This window comes from Nicotiana attenuata, chromosome 3, assembly GCF_001879085.1.
Source record: "Nicotiana attenuata strain UT chromosome 3, NIATTr2, whole genome shotgun sequence".
NCBI lineage: Eukaryota > Viridiplantae > Streptophyta > Magnoliopsida > Solanales > Solanaceae > Nicotiana > Nicotiana attenuata.
In genome coordinates this window covers 464,200-473,110 of record NC_031991.1, presented here as the reverse complement: position 1 = coordinate 473,110, position 8,911 = coordinate 464,200, and the positions used below count along the sequence as shown (strand labels likewise).

Here is an 8,911-nt window from a genome sequence, read left to right as displayed (position 1 = left end):
TTTTATAATATATATATATATATATATATATATATATATATATATATATATAAAAGTCTAAAGAAAATACCAAAAAGATTTTTTGTTTTGTTTTAGGTAGTGTAGTAACTCCCCCTTGGTTTTTCTTAGGGCCACGGTTCTTTTCCAAGGGTTTTATTTGAACTGGGTGTAGTTAGTTTTTTTTAGGAATATGAGTCATTGTGTTGTGCTTTGAATTGAAGCAATATCTCTTGACTTGGTTAGGCCTTGAGAATAGTGAGTACTTTAATTGTGACGCTTAGGCTCAGTTTTTGACTCTTGTATAAGTACCTTAAATTGTATGATTTTAAATTTGCTTAACTGCTTTGACTAGAGTGTCTTGATGAATCCAATCCTGAGTGAGTTAAGTGCCATGTGTGTGAGGTTTGTGTGTTATTCTGTGTAATGCATTTGATGTCTAGAACTTGCCCTATGTGTTTGCAAAGCGAAATAGTAGTTTAGTTCAATCTTGGAAGTGATATAGGCGTTTCTTTGTTGAGCCAAATACGTATATTTTGCCCGCCTAATTGTTATGTATCGTAGTTAACCCATTTGAGCCTCTAATCATATTTCTTTGGCAACCACATTACAAGTCTTACCCAATTATTTGAATGGACTATCTATTTGAACCTTTTAACCTCTCATAAGCACTTGAATTGTTATACACTGTGTAAAAGTTAAAGTGTGGAGTGGTTAGTTTGGCTTTTGAGTGGAACTAATGAAATTTGGAGAAAGGTGCACTGTTTTGAAAAAGTAAGAGTCACTTGAAAAAACAAATCCTTAACAAGTGGTGACTCTTGATGTAATTGTGCTTAAAGAAGTATGGGGTAATTATTGATGTGAAGGTGGAGTTTGGTTTGACATAAATATGGGGTTTGAATGTTAAAGTATATGTATTAAAGTGCTTACGAGGGTGTAGTCACTCTTGTATCTAAATATATCATACCCGTCCCGCGGCCTACATTATAACCAAATAAAGTCCTACTTGATCCTAGACTAAATGAGATCGATTAGTAGAGTAGTACACTACGGGCAAGCCTATGGTGCATCTTTTGTGGCACATGAATGTTATTTCTGAGAGTGAGTGAATTCTTTCTATCTTAAGTTCCTATGTGTTCTTAAATTTTATTGTGTGGAACTACTCTCTTTTGTTGTGTGAGGGCACTTGATCCATAAAGGAAAGGTAATGTCAGTGAACTCTATGTTAGAGTAAGTGGGTGAGCTATGAATAATGCATGGTACTTGTGAGTCAAATCTTGAGATGAAGATGTTACGCTTTTGTGCTTAGTCTATTTTAAATATTCTTGGTGTGATGAGTTAGGAGAATTGCTTAAAAAGGTCGTGTCTATGTAAAGTGTAGTTTGATTGCTCGAGGACGAGCAATGGTTTAAGTGTGGGGTTTCGATGATAGGCTATAATTACGTATTTTAGTCGCTTATTACACTCGAGTTTACTGCACTTTAATTGAGTTTGAGCTTTAATCGCTAGTATTTTGCACTAATTGACTGTTTTATGTCTTGTAGGAGCGATTCCGAGCTATATGGATGTTATGGAATGAAATTAAGTGATTTGGAGCTTTGAAGTCTGAGTAAAAGCTCAACGAATTAAGCCGAGATCGGGTTCGGGGGTCAAATTTGATAATTAAGAACGAACAAGACTCGAGGAGGCATATTGCGCACGGTCTAGTAAAATAGATATAAATTTTTGCTCAGAACTCCATTTGGGCTCCGCAATATATTCTTGGAAAGATAACTCAAACGGCTACAACTTTCATGTTTTACATTTTTCCAAGTTCCAAACGTAACAGGGTGCAAAGTGCGCGTCAATAGCGCGGTCGCGCTCAGGTCACGCTCGTCAGGCAGAATGTTAGGGCACTAGCGCGTCCAGTAGCGCGACCGCACTAGTCCAGACAGAAAAACAGATCTGAAGGGTACTTTTGGAAGTTCAAGACCAATCCCCTCAACCTAAAAAGAGTTTAGCTCGCCCACAACAAGTGTGTGCACCAGAGCTGGAGAGGAGCACAAGGAGAGGAAGCAATTGGGCATCAATCCATATCTCCTTTTATGGTGATTTTTACCATTGTTCATGAATTCTTTTGTAGTTTTTATCATTGTTATGAGTAGCTAACTCTTTTAATCTAAGGTTTTGGGTGAACCCGTTGGGGATGAACTTGTTGTTATATTAATAGAGTTTTGAGCTGGTTGTTAATCTCCATTTGTTCAACTACGTTTTGATAGTGGTTAATTGAAAGGATCCTCAATTAGCCGTTCTTATTTATTATGTATCTGCTTGAGAGAGAGTGTATATTTAGGTAATTGTTTGAACAACATCACTCCCGGAGTATAGGCGAGAGTCATATCCGAGGGTTTAGAGGTTGGAGTAGAGATAACGATACCTTGGGTGCGATCTAAGTGAATTGTAATGCGAATCTAGCTAGCGTAGCTTGAGTGAGTGCGTCTAGTAAATTATCATAATTACCTGAGAGAGAGTTATGATAGCTGGAGAGTTCATGATTGATAGAGGTAACTAAGTTAAAGTTATAAGAAATATACAACTAAGGAAATCAACAACGGGGGAAGCCATTACCTTAGACCTTTATTCCAATTGTCTACACTTGCGTATTAATTAACCTTTGTTTTATTGATTCTATTAGCTGTAATAGTAATTATAACACCACTTGTTATTCACAAAGTTTGAGAAGGTTGACTAATAAGAATTTAGTACTTCAAAGACTTCTCTTGATACATTAATTCCCTGTGGATTCGACTCGGGGCATAATACCCCGGATTATATTTGCAGCGCTCGCGTAGTCTTTTAATAGACACAGTTGAGCGTGATCAGTGCCTAAAGTACATTGGACGCGTCCTCCTAAGCCTCTATTCAAGATCAACACAGATGGGAGCTCAAACAGAACCTGATATTTTTTTTTTTGTATACCATGAGTTGTACATCTAATTCAGAAAGATGTAATTAGACTAATTATACATACAATTGTATATCCACACACCACAGATCTTTGCACCATATCTTTTAAAAATTGTGTATGTACAATTCTAACTTAATTAGTTTTCGACGAGGTCAGGTAAAACAACCAGTGCATTGTTACTTATAATATAGTACCTCTCTCTGTCAAATATTGATAATCTCGAAGTTGGGGGATTAACCTGTTGCTCGTGATTGACGAACAAAAGAAACACTGTTGATAATTAGTCTACTATAAATACTAGTACTTACAAACAAAGATCGATTATCTTTAGCATTTCAGTTTTGCAATGACAATGAGGAAAGTTGACTTTAGTGTTTCATATTTCGTTGTGATGACTCTTCTTCTTCTGCCTCTATTTGTTTCCACAGAGGCAGCAGCAGGAGCAGGCTTGTTCATCTTTGGAGACTCCACAGTGGATGCAGGAAACAACAGCTATATTGAAACCATTCCTGAGAACAGAGCCAATTATGAACCATATATATGCCCAGAATGGTTTTTTCCAGGAGCCTACTAGTCGCTTCTCCGATGGTCGTATCATCGTTGATTTCATAGGTTAGATGACCAACCACTATTCTTTCTCCAATTTCAAGAAATACAGCAGGTTGAAAAGTTTCACATCCGCAAAAGAATTTAATTACTTTGATATGTTTAAGCCAAAAGTGACTTTTTTCTTTTGTTAAAATGGCATGACATCAATCCTCTTTGGACAAGGCATCTCATGTTCACCGGATTCGGGGAAGGGTTGCACCCCAAGAGATATGATGTAAGCATCAGTGGCTGATTCCACAGCTCGAACACATGACTTATAGGTCATATGGAGAGAACTTGACCGTTGCTCTAAGACTCCCCTTCCTGGCCCATATTTAATATGGATAAAAAATGGATTAACCGGTGGATAATATCCATATTATCCATGTCTTCTTGATTATGATCACTTTTGGTAGAATTACTAGTCTCCCAAACTTGAGGAACCCCCAATTTGAATTTTTGCAAATGTAAAAGTTAAACCCGTTAGTTATCCATTTATAAGTGGATAATATAACTCTTATCCATATTTGACTCATATTTAAAAAATTCATTATCCAATCAATTTTTAGTGGATAATATGGATGTATAACTATTTTTTTATCCATTTTGCCACTATTATCAATATATATAATTTCCTAAAAATGGATGATGGTGATGCAGATGAATATGCAAAGTTGCCACTAATTCCTCCTTACCTGCAACCCCATATTGCTGATTTCAGCAATGGAGTTAACTTTGCTTCTGGAGGAGCTGGAGTTCTTTCTACTACTCATCCTGATTTGGTATGGGCGTCAGCATTTTCATCTCCATTTACTAACAATATACTTACCACTTCCTTACTATAGATATGTATACATATATTTTGTCTAAAATCCTTTTCTCTATATGTTATATATAAGGGTAGATCCACCATGTTAATTATTCGTGATCGAATATCAGGTTATTAATCTTGAGAAACAATTAAAGTACTTTGAACAAGTGCAAAAATCACTAGCAGAAAAATTGGGAGCAGCCAAAGCAGAGGAAGTCATATCGGAAGCAGTTTACTTCATCAGTATCGGAAGTAACGATTACATGGGCGGTTACTTTGGTAACGAAACGATGCAGCAACTCCACGGTCCTGAAGAATATTTAGGGATGGTCGTTGGCAACTTGACTCAGGCAATTCAAGTAAACTACAAGCAATTATCTTTTTCCTTCTCTATGCTGTTGGTTAAAATTGTACTTATATACAATATTTCAGTGACAAGGAATTGTATGAGAAAGGCGCCCGAAAATTTGGTTTCTTAAGCTTGTCACCATTGGGATGCTTACCAGCTCTCAGAGCTCTAAATCCAGGAGTTAATTATGATAATGAAGAAGCTGTAGGAGGTTGTTTTGAAGCTGCTTCTGATCTTGCATTGGCTCATAACAATGCTCTCTCAATTGTACTCACAAGCCTTCAACACATATTGCAAGGCTTTAAGTATTGTAACTCCAACTTCTACGATTGGCTTCTCCATAGAGTTAACAATCCCTCAAAGTATGGTATGTATCCTCTTTCTACCATTTTGCCTACTAGCTAGTTTATTGTTGGCATTCTATTAATTAACTTTTGAAGGGGAGTCTTGCGTAACTGGTAAAGTTGTTGCCATGTAGCCAGGAGGTCAGGGGTTCGAGCCGTAGAAACAAACAGCCTCTTGCAGAAATGCAGGGTAAGTCTGCGCACAAATAGACCCTTATCGTCCAGCCCTTCTCCGGACCCCGCGCATAACGGGATCTTAGAGCACCGGGCTGCCCTTCTTTTTTTTTTTTTTAAATAAATTGCCGTTATTGTTGCTTTATTAGGTTTCAAGGAAGGAGTGAAGGCGTGCTGTGGAACAGGGCCTTATGGAGGTGACAATACATGTGGTGGGACGAAAGAATATGAGATTTGCGATAATGCCAGAGACTACGTCTGGTTTGATTCATTTCACCCGACAGAAGGCATACATGAACAATTTGCAAAAGCTCTCTGGGATGGACCATCCTCCTCTGTTGGACCTTACACACTTCAGGATCTCTTCTTTGGTAAAGAGAAACAAACTATAGCTGATATTGTCGATATATAATACAGAGAACCAGCAGCTGCAGAAATTTCCTAGTGTTGGTGAATACCAAGATAAAGTTGTATATGTTATCAATTGCGCAACTGTTAAAATCCAAATTTTATCCAATTGAAGCATCAACCTTTGTATTAGTGGGACCACCAATATGAACACGAATAATTTGATTGTTTTGTGTTTTTCATTTTCGTGGAAGCAAGCTCAAAGATGTAATTGTACAACTATGTTTTGCAAATGAATATGTTAACATTTAGTCAGCTTGGTGAAATTAACTTGTTTTCTCAGTCCTACTAAAACAAATATGAAATTATTTTTTTTCATGTCGGGCCTCTTTTGTAAGCTATGTTTTGCATGTGCACGGGCGCGGGCAGTTTAGTAAAAGAGATACTCCCTCTGGTCCAAAATAAGTGATTTTTTGGATGTTTTCACACAGATTAAGAAATTCACCTTTTAACATTAATTAGCAATGGAATTGACCATATTAACCTTTACTATCTCACATAAACACTCCTAACACATATTCCAACACTATTTACTCCAACGACAATGTAGGAAAAAAATAATTAAATTCATTCTTGAAATCTGAAAAACTCACTTATTTTAGAGCGGAGGGAGTACATTGCTTAAATAACCTAAGGGAAAAGTAGCTCTTAACCAGAATCTAAGAAAAAAATGTTAGTTGTTCATATTTTAAATATTGTCGAAAATGATACTCCCTCCTGTCCAAAATAAGTAATTTTTTGGTTGTTTTCACACATATTAAGAAATTCACCTTTTAACATTAATTAGCAATGAAATTAACCATATTAACCTTTACTATCTCTTCACATAAACACTCCTAACACATTTTGGACCGGAGGGAATAAGCCAAAAAATCACTTATTTTGGACCAGAGGGAGTAATGTATAAGAAAAATGCTCGAAATATTTCATACATATACCCAATTGTTTTCTACATTTTGTGAGATGAGAATGTAATATCATTATATTTCTTTCTTTAAATCTTATGTGATTCGGCCTAAGGCATGCCTACCAACATCCTAAACCGAGAAAATCTAATCCAACTTCCACAACATAAAGGCAAAAGGGGAAATAAAAGAAGACAGTAGAATATAGTATTTTAAGGCTTCTGCCTATAATCACCTCAACACTTCACCACAACATTATAGGACCAGATAAAGAAGCAAATATAATGAACCCAAAAGCAGAAGAAAAAAAATAAAAAGAACAAAATTTAAAACAAATAAGAAAAACATCTACCCTATCATTCCTGAGAAGCTTTCACAGCATCCGCCATCAAATTCACTTGTTCCTCCATCAATATTATCTCATTTAGCTGTTGTTCAGCCCTAGCAATATTCAGGGAGCGTGACTTTATCAGCATTTCATGTCTCTGCTCCTTGCTAACCAACTCAGGATTTTGCCTGAACCAATCTTCTAGGTCAGCAGCACTTCCTCCGTATAAAACCAAACTTGAATATTGTTTTGAACTACCAGCAGATAAATTGTGAGGCCTCAAAAAGGCGCTCCTTTTGACAACATTATTCTTATATTTGCTTTTAAGTACTCTATTAACTTTGTCTTGCAGTTGATTTTTGCTGGCCTTTTTCTGCATAAGTTTATTTCTGAATAAGTTTAGAGAAGCCATTTCAGAGAAGAAAGGAAGCAATTTTTGTGTACTGTTTTGATCTTCAATTGGAATGTTGTTTTCATTTTCAAGTTGAACACCATTTAAATACTAAAGTATTTGGTGATCTAATCGAATCGGCAGTGAAAGTATTCGGATATGGTTCATGCTTTTAAATCTTTTGACTTCCCAAGAGATGTGCATGTATTTCATCTAACTTTTGAAGTTTATGCTTATCTAACTATTGACTTTTCAATAAATTATAATCCCTAGATTATAAGGATTTTATAAGTTTGTTATTGGAAAAATTAATTACCGAGCAGTTCTCAAAGACCTAATTTGATTTCTGTAAGTCTTCACCATTTTTTCAAAGTTACTTCGTCAAACTCTAATACATCTTCCAAAGTTCTAATATATCTTCTCTTTTACGTTCTCAAGCATAACTTCTCAGATTCTAAATAATTTCTTGATGCAAGTCTTGAACTATAAATGTAATTCTTTGACAAGCTTTATAATTACTATATCAGCCTGGAAAGGGAATCGGAATCGGACTTCACAAATCACGCATGTTCATTTCTTTTGGACTGTGTATGGTTTTTGTTTTCTAATTTTCTTTTTATACTAGATCTAGAGAAAAATCTTGAATTTTAAAAATATATTCATCCCACATTGAATACTACATAAACGTTAATTTTAACGAAAATTCTCGGTAATTGGGCAGGCCAGTGAAGAGGAGCAATAGTTTTTCTCGTCCAATGTGAAATTAATTCAAAAATTTAAATGGTGGGTCTCATTAAATTCACCACACAAAAGAATGTATCTGTAACTAGATAATACACACATTAATTATGAGCGTAGAGACTCCTTAACTAATTCTTCAATTCATTCAATTAATGATGCATGCGTTTTGAAGGGAAAATTATGGGTGTTAACCGGACGGGCTGGTCCGGGCTGGACACGAAAAAATAGCATGTCCGGTTATTGTTCGGGCTAATTAGTGGGATGGGTTCCGGGCTAGTAGTGAGCTGGGATTTTCCGGGTTTTGGTGGGCCCATCCGGTTCAGTCTTAACGGGTCCGGACCGGGCCAGGTTAATTATTTTTATTTTATGTTTTTTTTAAGTATATTTCATTTTTCTTATTCAATGTTATTGATACTTAAGTATTTGTAAACTTTTAAGGTTTAGAATTCAATGACTATACAAGTCTCTTTAATTTAGAAATTCTCTCTCGGCGCATGTTACGTTAGGGTTATTAACGTGCGCCACCAGTCGGAATGGCGAGGAAGAAGCGGCAGGCTGCTCCGGCGCCGGCCTCGCCTAAAGCTAACGAAGGTACATCTAGGCAAATAACACCAGAATCTGGCGTTCCCCAATCACTAGCACTAATTCAATTGATGCATTGGATCCCAGGGATTGGGAGTGCTCCAACAGTAATGCAAACGGCGATTCCTCCAATAGAGGAAGAGACTCCACACGATCCAGAAGCAGGAGCTTCTAATGCGGCGAGGAAGCTCACTTTCTCGGCCATATCTAGTAAAATTAAGCCTACTATAGCGGAAGTGGTTAAAGGGAATCGACAGAAACAATTGGGTATGAAACTCGACTACTACCCGCCGGTACTGAAGGACGGTGACAAGGTAGTTAAATTGAACACAAGAAATTGCAACAC

At 36.6% G+C, this 8,911-nt stretch overlaps 1 pseudogene; it reads left to right on the top strand.

The window, feature by feature from the left end:
* Nucleotides 3,297-5,622, top strand: LOC109224114 (annotated as a pseudogene).